Raw genomic sequence first — 15,166 nt, 5'->3', positions numbered from 1 at the left:
TAAAATCAATCACTTTGATTATGATACATTGAAAGGTTTTTGCACAAACAAAGCCAAAACCAACAACATTAGGAGGGAAGGAGAAATTTGAGAAAGAATTTTTATAGCCAGTGTCTCTGATAAAAAAAAAATCTTATTTCTAAAATAAATATTGAAATGAGTCAAATTCATAACAATACAAGTCATTCCCCCATTGATAAATGGCCAAAGGTTATGAACAGGCAGGTTTCAGAGAAACACATTAAAACTATCTATAATCATATGAAAATATTCTCTATATTACTATTCACTAGAGAAGTGCAAATCAACATATCTCTTAAGTACTAAATCACAACTATGAAGTTGGCAGACATGACAAAACAGGAAAATTATAAATACTGGACAAGATGTGAGAAAACTGGAACACTAAATCTTTGTGTTTGGATTTGTGGACTGATCCAAACATTTTAGATCGCAACTTGGAACTATGTCCAAAGGTCTATAAAATACCCTTTGACCCAGCAGTACCACTTCTGGGGCTGTATCCCAAAGAAATCATGAAAATGGGAAAAGTATCCACAGTTAAAAAAAATTTGTAGAACTTTTTATGGTGACCAAGAATTGGAAATTGAGGTGATGCCAATCAACTGGGGAATGATTGACCAAGTTGTGATATATGAATGTAACATAATTGTATTGTGTTATAAGAAATGATGAGGATGTGTACTTCAGAAAAACCTGGAAAGAATTACTTGAAATGATGCTGAGTAAAGTGAGCAGAAACAGGAAATGATTGTACACAGTAATAGCCACATTGTGTTATGATTGGGTTTGATAGACTTAGCTCTTCTCTGCAATGAAAGGATTTAAAACAACGCCCCCCCCCCAAAAAAAAAAAAAAAACTCATGATGGAAAATGCTTTCCACATCCAGAAAAAGTACTATGGAGTCTGAATACAGATCAAAGTATGCTATTTGCTCTCTTATTTTGTTTGGTTTTTCCTTTCTCATGGTTTCTCCAGTTTATTCTCATTCTTTTTATACAACATGACTAATGTGAAAATAGACTTAATAAGAATATATATGTAGATCCTTTATCAGAATACACAACATCTTTGCGGGAGAAGAACAAGAGAGAGAGATGGAGAAAATTTAAAACTCAAAAGCTTATAGAAGTGAATTTCAAAAGCTAAAATTTAATAAGTTATTTTAAAGGAAAAAATAATGGAATAAAATTGGAAGAAAAAAGAAAGAAAAAGGCATGTCATGTACACAGTAGAACATAAGAAAGAATTAAAAATATGCAAAAATACCATTTAATTTCAAGAAAGCCAGTATGATAAATATTTCACTTTGTTTTGAAAGCTGTTCATCTTTTCTTTGTTTCCTTGTAAATTGTCTTTTTGTAACACTGCTGTGTACTTTTTTTACCTTATTCTTTTTCCCCTTCCCTCCCTAGAAGGCTAAATTAAATGTGAATATATTTCTCTATAGTTATATATATATTTATAACATATACATGTAAACATGCATATATAGACATAAACTTTTCCTAAAATATTCTATTCCTGATGTTTGTTTTTGTACTTCTTTATATATTTTGTTTTCTATTCCTCCAGCCTCCCCTAGCCTATTTTACCCACAACCTTGCCCTTCTATTACTTTCCTGTTCCCTTCAGAGACTCACACTTTTATGCTCCAATTCCCAAAAATCTAAATATCCCTCTAAAGTCCCCTATAACCTATCCTCTTACCCTGCCCTTTAAAGATTCCCCCATCTCCTCTCTCACCTACTTCATTCTTTTGGTTTTATTTTATTGCTTCTTGGGTTCTCATGAAGTCATTAGCTTCCATTTGCTCCATTCCAATTTTGAAGGAATTATTATCTTCATTGAGCTTTTGAACGTCCTTTTCCACTTGGCCAAGTCTGCTTTTTAGGATATTCACCTCATTAGCTTTTTGGAGATATTTTGTCATTTGGATTAGTCCATTTTTCAAGGTGTTATATTCTTTTTTTAAAAATTAATGTGTTTGTTTCCTTTTAGTTTACAGAATTCAATTGCACAATTCCTTGAGTTTCACATTTTGTCCCCCTCCCTCCACTCCCCCCATGGCGGCATATAGTCAAGTATAAGATCTGTAAATACTTTCACATTATACATTAGTCAGGTTATAAAGATGGATTGTGTCAGTTGGAATGAAAAATGATAAAGAGGACATAAAACCAAATAAGAAAAGGAAAAAGATCAGGTATTTTGCTTCCACCTGGATATAAACTCAGTTCTTTCTAGTTCTTTCTCTAGATGCACATATTACTCTCATCATGAGTCTTTTGGGATTGACTTATATTACTGTATTGCTGAGAGGAGTACAGTCTATCAAATTTGGTCATCACAAATACCTTGTGTTTATAATTGTGTACAAATTTCTCCTGGATCTACTCTTCTCACTCAGCATCACTTTGTATTAGCCTCCCCAGGTAAATATGAAGACTGTCTGCTCATCCTTTCTTATAGCACAATAGTACTCCATAACATACATAAACCACAAATTGTTCAGCCATTAGCTAATTGATGGGCACCCATTAATTTCCAATACTTTGCCACCACAAAAAGAGCTGCTATAAATATTTTTGTACATATGGGCCTTCCTGCCAATTCTATGATCTCTTTGGGATATAAATCTATGAGTGGTACTGCTGGATCAAAGGGTATGAAAGTATTTATAGCCCTTTGGGCATAATTCCAGATTGCTCTCCAGAAAGGCTGGATCAGTTCACAACTCCACCAGCAATGCATTAGTGTTCCAATTTGCCCACATCCTCTCCAGCATTTGTCATTTTCCTCTTTTGTCATCTTAGCCAATCTGACTGGTGAGATGTGGTACCTCAGAGTAGCTTTGATTTGCATTTCTCTAATCAATAGTGAATTAGAGCATTTCTTTATGTGCTTATAGATAGCTTTAATTTCTTTCTCTGAAAACTGCCTGTTCATATCCTTTGACCATTTATTAATTGGGGAATGATTGTGTTCTTATAACTTTGACTCATTTGTCTGTATATTTTAGAAATGAGTACTTTGTCAGAGACATAGGTTGTAAAGATTCTTTTCCAATTTCCCACCTCCCTCTTAAGCTTGGTTACATTGGCTTTGTTTGTACAGGAGCCTTTCAATTTTATGTAGTCAAAATTATCAATTTTACATTTTATAATGTTCTCTAATTCTTGTTTAGTCATAAAGTCTTTCCTCACCACAAGTCTGATAGATAAACTATTCCTTGTTTTAGGAGACTGCTTACAGTATCAACCTTTATACCTAGATCATGCACCCATTTAGACTTGATTTTGGTATACGGTGTTAGATAATGGTCTATGCCCAGTTTCTACCATACTACATTCCAGTTTTCAGACAAGTTTTTGTCAAATAGTGAGGTCTTATCCCAAAAACTAGGATCTTGGGTTTATCAAACAGTAGACAACTATAGCCGTTGATTTCTGAGTCTCGTGTGCCTAATCTATTCCATTGATCCATTCCTCTATTCCTCATCAAGTACCAAGTAGTTTTGATGACTGCTGCTTTATAATACAGATTGAAATCTGGTATAGCTAGTCCACCTTCCCTAGCATTTCTTTTCATTAATTCCCTTGATATTCTGGACCATTTATTCTTCCAAATGAATTTTGTTACTATTTTTTCTTTCTCTATAAAGTAGTTTTTTTGGTAAATTAATTGGTATGGCACTAAATATATAATTTAATTTAGGTAAAATTGTCATTTTAATTATATTAGCTCAACCCAGCCATGAGCAATTGACATTTTTCCAGTTAGTAATTGATATTTTTTTTTCTAATTAGCTAGATCTGACCTGATTTGTGTGAAAAATATTTTGTAGTTGTGGTCATATAGGTCCTTGGTTTGTTTTGGCAGGTAGATTCCCAAGTATTTTATAATGTGTACAGTATATTTCAATGGGATTTCTCTTTCTATCTCTTGATGATGAATTTCATTTGAAATATATAGGAATGCTGAGGATTTGTGTAGGTTTGTTTTATATCCTGCAACTTTGCCAAATTTATTTATTGTCTCAAATAGTTTTTTACTTGATTCTCTAGGACTCTCTAAGTATATCATCATATCATCTGCAAAGAGTGATAGCTTGGTCTCTTCTTTGCCTAATTTGATTCCTTTGATTTCTTTTTCTTCTCTAATTGCTACTGCTAACATTTCTAGGACCAGTTTGAAAAAGTAATGATAGGGTGATAGTAGACACCCTTGTTTCATGCCTGATTTTAAGGGAAATGCTTTTGCTTCTCCCAATTATTTATAATACTAGCTGATGGCTTTAAATAGAAGCTACCTATTATTTTAAGGAAAGCTCCTTGTATTTCTATACTTTCGAATGTTTTTAATAGGAATGGATGTTGTATTTTGTCATAAGTTCTGCATCTATTGAGACGATCATGTGCTTTCTGCTAGTTTTATTGTTGATATGATCAATTATACTGATAGTTTTCCTAATACTAAAACATCCTTGAATTCCTGGAATAAATCCTACCTGATCCAACTGTATTATTCTTGAGATAAGGTGCTGTAGTCTTTTTGCTAGTATTTTATTCAGAATTTTTGCATCTATATTCATGAGGGTAATTGGTCTATAATTTTCTTTCTCTGTTTTACCTCTTCCTGATTTAGGTATCCGTACCATATTTGTGTCATAAAAAGAATTTGGTAGGACTTCTTCTTCACTAATTTTCCCAAATAATTTGTGAAGTACTGGAATCAATTTATCTTTAAATGTTTGATAGAATTCACTAGTGAATCCATCTGGCCCTGGGGAGTTTTTCCTAAGGAATTGACTGATGGCTTTTTCAAGTTCTTTTTCTGAGATGGGTTTAAGTAATTTGCTTCTTCTTCAGTTAATCTTGGCAACTTGTGTTTTTGTAAATATTCATCCATTTCCTTAAGACTGTCAAATTTATATGCATAAAATTTTGAAAAAATAATTATTGTTTTGCTTTCCTCTTCATTGGAGGTAGATTCACCCTTTTCATTTTTGATACTCATAATTTGTTTTTTTTTCCTTTTTTTTTATCAAATTGACTAAGGGTCTATCAATTATGTTGGTTTTTTTCATAAAACCAGCTCTTAGTTTTATTTATTAATTCAATAGTTTTCTTAATTTCAATTTTATTAATCTCTCCTTTCGTTTTAAATATTTCTAATTTAGTACGTAATTGGGGATTTTGAATTTGTTTTTTTCTAAGTTTTTCAATTGCATGCTCAATTCCTTGACCTCCCTTTTCTTTACTTTAATCATGTATGCACTCAAGGATATAAAATTTCCCCTAAGAACTGCCTTTAATGCATTACACAAATTTTGGTATGTTGTCTCATTATTATCATTCTCTAGAATGAAATTACTGATTGTTTCTATAATTTCTTGTTTGACCTACTCATACTTTAGGATTAAAATGTTTAATTTCCAATTAATTTTTATTTTCTTTCCATCGCCCTTTATTGCATATAAATTTTATTGCATCATGATCTGAGAAGGATGCATTTAATATTTCTGCCTTCCTGCATAGAAATGTGAGGTTTTTATGCACTAGAATGTGGTCATTTTTTTTTTTTAGCATGTTCCATGAACCGCTGAGAATAAGCTATATTCCTTTTTATCCCCATTCAGTTTTGTCCAGAGATCTAACATACCTATACTTTCTAAAATACTTTTCACCTGCTTAACTTCTTTCTTGTTTATTTTGAGGTGGTATTTATCAAGTTTAGAGAAGGGGAGATTAAGGTCTCCCACTAGTACAGTTTGCTGTCTATTTCTTCCTCTAATTCCTTTACCTTCTCCTCTAGGAATTTGGATGCTATACCACTTGGTGCATATAAGTTAAGTAATGATATTGCTTCATTCTCGATGGTGCCTTTTAACAGGATATAATTTCCTTCCTTATCCCTTTTAATTAGGTCAATTTTTGCTTTTGCTGTATCTGAGATAAGGATTGCTACACCTGCTTTTTTTTTACTTTAGCTGAGGCATGGTATATTTTACTCCAGCCTTTTACCTTTACCCTATTTGTATCCCTCTGTTTCAGATGTGTTTCTTGTAAACAGCATATTGTAGGATTATGATTTCTAATCTGTTCTGCTATTCGTCTCCATTTTATGGGAGAGTTCATTCCATTCACAATTACAGTTAGGATTGTTATCTGTTTCTTTCTTTCCATCCTATTCCCGCTCCTGTTAATGTTCATAGTTTTCCACCCTTCTCCCTTCCCCCTTTTATTAGTTTTCCTTTTGACCACCACCTCCCTCAGTATTCCCTTATGATCCCCCCTCCCTTTACTTCCTTTTCCCCTTACTTCTTCCCTCCCTACCAATCACCCCCCTTTTATAGCCCTTTCCCCCCTCTCCTGCCTGTAGGATATTTTTATTATTAATGAAGTATATTATTTCTTCTTCGAATCAAGAGTGACAGGAACAAATCTCATTTGAAGCTCCTCTCCCTCCCCTCTTTCCCTCTGAAATGATACTTTTTTGCATTTCTTCTTCATAGAGTCCCATGCTTAACTGGTTGTTACTCCCTCCTTGCACCAGAACCAATGAGGAAAAAGCTCATATGATTCCCATCTCCCTCCCTTTTTTTCATCTGCTATACAGTTTTTATCCCTCTTTGTGTGGCATAATTTACCCTTTCCCACTCATTCATTCCCTTTCTTCCTTTGCAATCCTTTTGTAGGCCTTAATAAGATTTTTTTAATCATTATTTTGAGTATTGCTTACTCATACTCTCTATTTGTCTATAAAGAGTTTGCTCTTATCAAATAGCAATGTGTGTGTGTATTTGTGTGTGTGTGTTTTCCTTGTTTACCTTTCTAAGTCACTGCTGCATCTCATAATTGGAGGTTGAATTTTCCATTGAGTTCTGGCTTTTTTATCAAGAACGTCTGGAACTCTGTTATATCATTGAATACCATCTGTTTGCCTGGAATAATATGCTCAGTCTCCCTGGGTATATGATCCTTTGTTGTAACCCGAGCTCTTTTGCCTTCCAGAAAATTGTATTCCACTGCCTCCAAACTTTCAGTGTAGAGGCTTCCAAATCCTGTGCAATCCTCACTATGGACCCTCAATATTTGAATTGTTTCTTTTTGGCCACATGAAGCATTTTCACTTTTATCTAGTAGTTCTGGAGTTTGGCCACAACATTTAGAGGACTTTTCAGTTTGGGATCTCTTTCAGCAGGTGTTCGGTGGATTCTCTCTATTTCTATTTTACCCTCAGTTTCTAGTATTTCAGGACAATTTTCCTTAAAAAACTCTTGGAGAATGTTGTCCAGGCTCCTTTTTTCATCATGATTTTCTGGTAGGCCTATGATTCTCAGATTATCTCTCCTGGATCTGTTTTCCAGGTCAGTTATTTTTTCTTTGAGGTATTTTACCTCTTTTTCTAATTTTTCATTCTTGTTGTTTTGTTTGAATAATTCTTGGTTCCTCATAGAGTTATTTGTTTCAGTTTGGTTGATTCTAGTTTTTAACAACTCATTTTCCTTGGTTAATTTTTGGAGCTCCATTTCCATGTCCTACACTTTTGTTTTTGGAGAGATGTTTTCTTCATTATAATGTTTTTCTAATTCTGTAATTTTAGTTTTGAGAGAATTTTTTATTTTGTCTTCTATCTCTCTCATTTCTTTTCCAAAGTTCCTTTTGAGCTCATCTAGGAGAGCTTTCTGTGCTTGGGACCCGTTCCCTGTTGATCTTTCAGCTGTGGGTGTGGAGTCCACCTTGTCTCCATCTGAGTTTGGTTCCTCCCTCTGAGGATAGTGGGACTCCAGAGTCTTTGTCTATGTAGTCTGCTTTCTACCCATTTTGAGGCAGGGCCCTAGCCATGCCCTTCCTCTAAGGATCCCAAGACTTTACTGTAGAAGTTTTTTCCCTGGGGTAAGAGTTACCATGTTTTTGGGGTCAGAGGTTTGGAGCAGGTGAGGTTCACTCTTTAATCCTGGTCTATGGAGGTCCTGATAGGAGCTTTTTTTTTTTTTAATTTCTGGGCTATGAAGTGGTAGCCCAAGGGGTATTTGCTGTCCAGGACAGGGGCCCCAGTACTTGCTTCTTACCTTGCTCTTTCCATTCCCAGCCTTTTTGTGATAGGCCTGGTAGTGGCCCTTGTTGTTGGTGGGATGACTACTCCCCCCTCAAGGTGTTATATTTTTCAGTATTTTTGGGTGTCCTTTAGCAAGCTGTTGATTCAATTTTTATGATTTTCTTGCATCACTCTCATTTCTCTTCCCAATTTTTCCTCTACTTCACTTTACTTGATTTTCAAAATCCTTTTTTGAGTTTTTCCATGGCCTGTGACCAATTCATATTTTTTCTTAGAGGTTTTGGGTATAGGTGTTTTGGCTTTGTTTTCTTCTTCTGCCTATTTGTTTTGTTCTTCTTTGTCACCAAAGTAAGATTCTATACTCTGAGTTTTTTCTGCTCTTTGTTCATTTTGCTAGCCAATTATTTGACTTTTTTGTAGGATGTATTGTCAGATGCTTCAGAGCTTTTATGTAGCTGTTTTTGGAGATACTTCTAAGAACCTACACATTTTCAATTCTAGGTGTTACTCCTCTCCTACATTGTGCTGTGGTCTATGAGTGGCCACAAGATCTCACTTCTGCCTTGGAACTGTGAGGAGGATACTTTCTCCACTACCGCCAAAGTCTCTGCCATGCCAGCTCTTGTTCTAAACCCAAGACTACTACCCAGAACTGAGACTCATATCTAAGCATGGACAAAGCACCAGAATCCTGGCTCAGTGCAAAAAGAGAAATCCCTACAATCCTCCTGTGATCAGCCACTTGAGCCCCCACAGTCTGTGGACTGAAAGTTTTGGAAGCATTCACAGCCACTCCCACCACTACTACAGCCCAGGGGTTGGGTGGGACTATGCTCCTCTCTCATGCAAGTCAGACAAATATTTACCACTGACCTTCTTAGTTGACTTTGGCATTTATGAGTTGAGAAATCTGGAATCTGCCAGAGTCTCTAGTAATTCAATCCTATGGGGCCTGCTCTGGTTTCACTGTGGCCAGGTTTGTGTTTGTGCATTTTGTGTTACACTGAGCTGCTTTCTCAGACTGATTCAAAAGACCTTCCTTGTCAACCTTCTCTTCAAAGTCTTTGTAGTGAAGCTATAAATTTGCTTCCCTCTGTCATTTTGTGGGTTCTGCTGCTCTATAACTCGTTTATTCCTTTTTTTACAGGTACTTGGAAGGGTTTCAGGGACAGCTCTAGCAAGACTTTGCTTTTACTCTAACATCTTGACTCTGCCCTTAAAGACTCTTTATTATTATTATTATTATTATTTTAAGCAATCGGGGTTAAGTAACTTGCTCAAGGTTACATGGCCAGGTGTTTCTGAGTGGGTGCTGAGTATCTGAGCCCGGGATTCTATCTCCAGGTCATCCTGACACTGGAGCCAGTGCTCTTACTCGCTGTGCTACCTGGCCTCCCCTAAAGACTCTTATTATTAAAAGAAAATCAAGTAGACATCTAATACCTCAGAAAATATTATATCCTTTTGCAGAATTATATTATAACAGGTTCAACCAGAATTTTTCATCTCAAATAATTAGAAAATTGAACTCTGCATGATGAGTAGTAAAAGGATAAAGGGACAAAACAGCAGAGATACTAAGAAAATGATCAAAAAAAGAAAAATAAATAAAAACCTTGATATAATAAATAAATAGGACACGCTCTGAAATTTTCAGGATAAAATTCCTGAAGAGAGTAACTCTGGTATAGCATAAAATGAAGTTACAGAAAACATATATTTGACCAAGAAAATACTAGGGTGTTTAAAGGTCTAATAAAAGTTGAAAGAAAAGACAAAGCATAAAGTCAAATATTTAAATGAAAAAGAAACAGCATGTGAAAAGAGGATTAGCAACTTAGAAGTAAAAGTAGAAAAATTTGACAAAGTAGTCAAGACCTTAAAAAGAAAAAGAATCAGTTATTTAAGAAGACATCTTTCAACAAAATTGAGGGACACTAAAATTGGATAGACATATGAAGTGTTTATTATCACAAATAACTGACCTTGGAAACATGGTGCAGTGAGATAATCTAAGAATCAGGATCTGAGAAAAGAATGATGAAACAACATAAAGAGCAATATTAAAATTTGGTAACCACATTCCAACAAATCATAAAATAAAATTTTACAGGGTGGCTAGGTGGTGCAGGGAATAGAGCAGTCCGGAGTACCTGAGTTCAAATCTGACCTCTGACACTTAACACTTACTAGCCATGTGACCTTGGGTAAGTCACTTATCCCCAACTGTTCTGTCCTCCACCCTGCAGAAAAAAAAACAAAAAAATAAATAAATTAAATAAAATAAAATTTTACCATAAGTATTGGAACAAGTGTTCAGATTGCAGATGAATAGAACCCTAAGTTAGAAGTTAAATACAATTTTGTGTTCTTGTCCAATCCCTTCATTTTATAAAGGAATAAAAAGGTATCCAGGAAAGCTAAATGTTTCAACTCAAATCCAGGTATTACTGAAAATTCAGTAATCACCCCAGTCCCCACTAAAACAAAAATTAAAATTAAAATCTCCACAAATATAACTTGTCTAGAGTTATAATTAAAAAATTCCCAAACTCTCATGTGATATTATACATATGTATATACACACATGTGTGAATGTGCATGTATGTATAGAACAAATGAAGACACAAATAACATATTAAGAAGCTCTATTATTAGTCTTGAAGTATTATGAATTAATTGTAAGAAGACAAAGAAATAATACTAATATACTTTTGAAGTATATATTTATTTCATATATGTGATAATATGTGATGTTAATTTATGCATTAAGATGATATCAATATAGTATAACATACAAAATTTAATGATTAAAGATGCATAAGTGAAGACATTGGAAACCAGATGTCATAAAAAAACTAAATTGTTTTAGATTAAGAAAATACATATCCCTTTCTCCTTAACTCTGAAATATAGATTTGAAAGTTATATATACAGTCACATACTTTTTCAGACAGTTCTACCTAAATTTTATTTTGTTGCATGAATTCATTCATCTATCCATGCATTCAATCTTGTTTATTTTATGGGAAAGCAATATAGATAGAATGGTGAGTGATGGGTGTGGAGGTGCATCAATATATCAATTAAAAATATTGACCAAAAATACAAACTGTCACTTCTAAGAACTATGAATTTGCATTATCACTCTAAAATCAACAAAAAATGCATTAAGTATGAAAAAGGATGTGGGTGTATTTATATATGTATGAATATGCTTGGAATTGGGATTAAGTGACTTGCCCAGGGTCACACAGCTCATGAGTGTCAAGTGTCTGAGGTCATTTTCATAACAAATTAAATCCAAGACCCCTCAGTAGGCACATAACTATCCAGTTAAAGTTTACTTATATTCAATTATGGGTAACCAATCAACTTTTACAAATTGGAGAAACATAAGTGTTTTCTATTTGATTGACCAGACTTTTTTTTTTAAGCAATTGGGGTTAAGTAACTTGCTCAAGGTTACACAGCCAGTTATTTCTGGGTGTGGTGCTAAGTATCTGAGCCCAGATTTGATCCCCAAGTCATCCCAACACTGGGGCTGGTGCTCTAACTTGCTGATACACCTGGCCACCCCTAAGCAATTGGGGTTAAGTAACTTCTTCAAGGTTACACGGCCAGGTGTTTCTGGGTAGGTACTAAGTGTCAGAGCCTGGATTTGATCCCCAGGTCATCCCAACACTGGAGCCGGTGCTCTTACTTGCTTGACCATTCATTTTTTTTTTTTTAAGGACAATTGGGGTTAAGTGATTTGCCTAAAGTCACATTGCTAGTGTGTCAAGTGTCTGAGGCCATCTTTGAACTCAGGTTCTCCTGACTCCAGTGCTGGTGCTATATTCACTGCTCCACCTAGCAACTCACCAGAGTTTTATAAATCTTGTTGTTATTTCAAGAATATTCTGGTACATCAAAAATATTTATAGCCATTTTTTTATAATGGAGAAGAATTGAAAATTGTGTTGATACTCCTTCTTTGGGGAATTGCTTAACAAGTCGTGTTATATGATTGCAATGGAATATCACTGTGCTATAAGCAATTATGAGTGAGCTGATATAAGAACCTGAAAATATTTTATAAACTGATTCAAAGTGAAGTAAACAGAAAGAGGAGAATATTTCACAAAGTAAGAGGAATACTATACAATGACTAACTGTGAATGACTTAGGTATTCTCAGCAATATAATGATTCCAGACAATTTCAAAGGATTGATGATGAAACATGTTATTCACTTCCAGAGAAGATGTGATGGAGCGTGAATGCAGATTGAATCATAATGTTTTTTTTTTTTTTCATGTCCCCTCACCACCTCACACACACTTTGGGTCTATATCTTCTTTTTCAAAGTGACTAATATGGTAACTTGTTTTGCATTATTGAACTCAAATAATCTATATCAAATTGCTTACAGATTCAGGGAGGGGGAAAGTTAGGGAGGAAGAAAGAAAATTTGGAACTCAAAAAAAAAATTAAAGATGGAAGCTAAAATTGTCTTTACATGTAACTGGGTAAAATACAATATTTCAGAACAGGAAAATAAAGACTTTTTTGCTGTCTTTGTATCCTTAGCACTTGTTATATATTATAAACATTTGATAATTATTTTTAAATGGAAAGAAATTAAATTGTGCCTCAAATAACAAGTTCTTACTAAATGCTAGTATACTTGAAAAAAAATAACATCCTGTGGTTATTACAAAGATATGCAAGATGTATGGAATATTTTGTAGTCAAAACACACTATCTATAATTTCCCAAAATTATATTAATATTTCAGAACCACATAATTATATGATTTACAGAAAAGCAAGGTCTAGCTCAAAAAAATAAGGATAATTGCAAAATGGAAAAAAATAAACAATATGGAGTTACAGAATGATAGTCTCCTGAAAGAGTCAGTTTTAGGGAGTGAGACCCTTCATAACAAGGAGAAATGCTTACTATGGTAAAAAAAAAAATTAGCATTCATTTTTAAAATTATTTTTTCATTATCATTAATTTCTTTGTTCACTTTAGTTTACAATATTCAATTCCACTATTCCTTGAGTTTCACATTTTGTCCCCCTCCCAACCCTCTCCCCCCATGGCATCATACAGTCAAGTATAGGATCTGTAGATACTTTCATATTATACTTTAGTCCGGTTATAAAGATGGATTGTATCAGATGGAATGAAAAATGGAAAAGAGGATGTAAAACCAAACAAGAAAAGGAAAAGATCAGGTATTTTGCTTCCATCTGTATATAAACTCAATTCTTTCTTGTTATTTCTCTGGATTCACACATTTCTCTGTATCATGAGTCTTTTGGGATGGACTTATATCACTGCATTGTTGAAAAGAGTCCAGTCTATCAAAGTTGGTCATCACAAATACATAGTGTCTGTAATTTTGTAAAGATTTCTCCTGATTCTACTCTTTTCACTCAGCATCAGTTCATATAAGCCTCTCCAGGTAAATATGAAGTCCATCTGCTCCTTGTTTCTTATAGCACAATAGTATTCCATAACATGCAAAACATGCATATACCATATATCATGAACATATACTTGTTCAGCAGTTCCCCAATTGATGGACACCCATTAATTTCCAATTTTTGCCACCATAGAAAAAGCTGCTGTAAACATTTTTGTACATATTGGTCTTCTGCCCAATTCTATGATCTCTTTGGGATATAACCCTAGGAGTGGTATTGCTGGGTCAAAGGATATGAAATAATTTATAGCCCTTCGGGCATATTTACACATTGCTCTCCAGAAAAGTTGAATCAGTTCACAACTCCATCAGCAATGCACTAGTGTTCCTTCATCCTCTCCAACATTTCTGATTCTCCTGTTTTATCATCTTATCCAATCTGATTGGTGAGATGTGGTACCTCAGAGTTGTTTTGATTTGCATTTCTCTAATCAATAGTGATTTAGTGCATTTCTTCATGTGCTTATAGATATCTTTAAATTTTTTCTCTAAAAATTTCCTGTTCATATCATTTGACCATTTATCAATTGGGGAATGATTTCTATTCTTATAAGTTTGACTCTACTCTTTATATATTTTAGAATTGAGTCCTTTGTCAGAGACATAGGTTGTAAAGATTCTTTCCCAATTTCCCACCACCCTCTTAATTTTAGTTATATTAGCTTTGTTTGTTACAGAAGCTTTTCAACTTCATGTAGTCAAAATTATCCATTTTACATTTTATAATGTTCTCTAATTCTTGTTTAGTCATGAAGTCTTTCTGTCTTCACAAATCTGCAAAGTAAACTATTCCTTGTTTTCAGAGACTGCTTAAAGTATCAACCTTTATACCTAGATCATGCACCCATTTAGACTTGATTTTGGTACATGGTGTTAGATAATGGTCTATGCCCAATTTCTGCCATACAATATTCCAGTTTTCCCAGCAGTTTTTGTCAAATAGTGAGTTCTTATCTCCAAAACTAGAGTCTTGGGGTTTATCAAACAATAAATTACTCTAGTTGTTGATTTCTGAATCTTGTGTGCCTAATCTATTCCACTAATCCACTACTCAATTCCTCAGCTAGTACCAAGTAGTTTTGATGACTGCTGCTTTATAAGACAGATTGAAATCTGGTACAGCTAGTCCACATTTCCTAGCATTACTTTCCTTATTTCCCTTGATATTTGTTTTCTTGCAAATGAATTTTGTTACTATATTTTCTAGCTCTATAAAGTAGTATTTTGGTAAATTAATTGGTATGGCACTAAATATATAATTTAATTTAGGTAAAATTGTCATTTTTATTATATTAGCTCGACCCAGCCATGAGCAATTGATTTTTTTTCTAATTAGTTAGATCTGACTTTATTTGTTTGAAAAGTGTTTTGTACTTGTGGTCATATAGGTCCTCAGTTTGTTTTGGCAGGTGGATTCCCAAATATTTTATAATGTCTACAATATCTTTCAATGGGATTTCTCTTTCTATTGAAATTCATTGGAAATATATGGGAATGCCAAGGATTTGTGTGGGTTTATTTTATATCCTGCTACTTTGCCAAATTTATTTATTGTCTCTAGTATTTTTTACTTGATTCTCTAGGATTCTCTAAGTATATCATCA

The sequence above is a fragment of the Petaurus breviceps genome, unplaced genomic scaffold (assembly GCF_028583685.1).
Source record: "Petaurus breviceps papuanus isolate PSGF00001 unplaced genomic scaffold, PetGlider_PUasm1.0 40, whole genome shotgun sequence".
In the NCBI taxonomy this organism is placed as follows: Eukaryota; Metazoa; Chordata; class Mammalia; order Diprotodontia; family Petauridae; genus Petaurus; species Petaurus breviceps.
Note: the sequence above shows the minus strand (reverse complement) of the source record.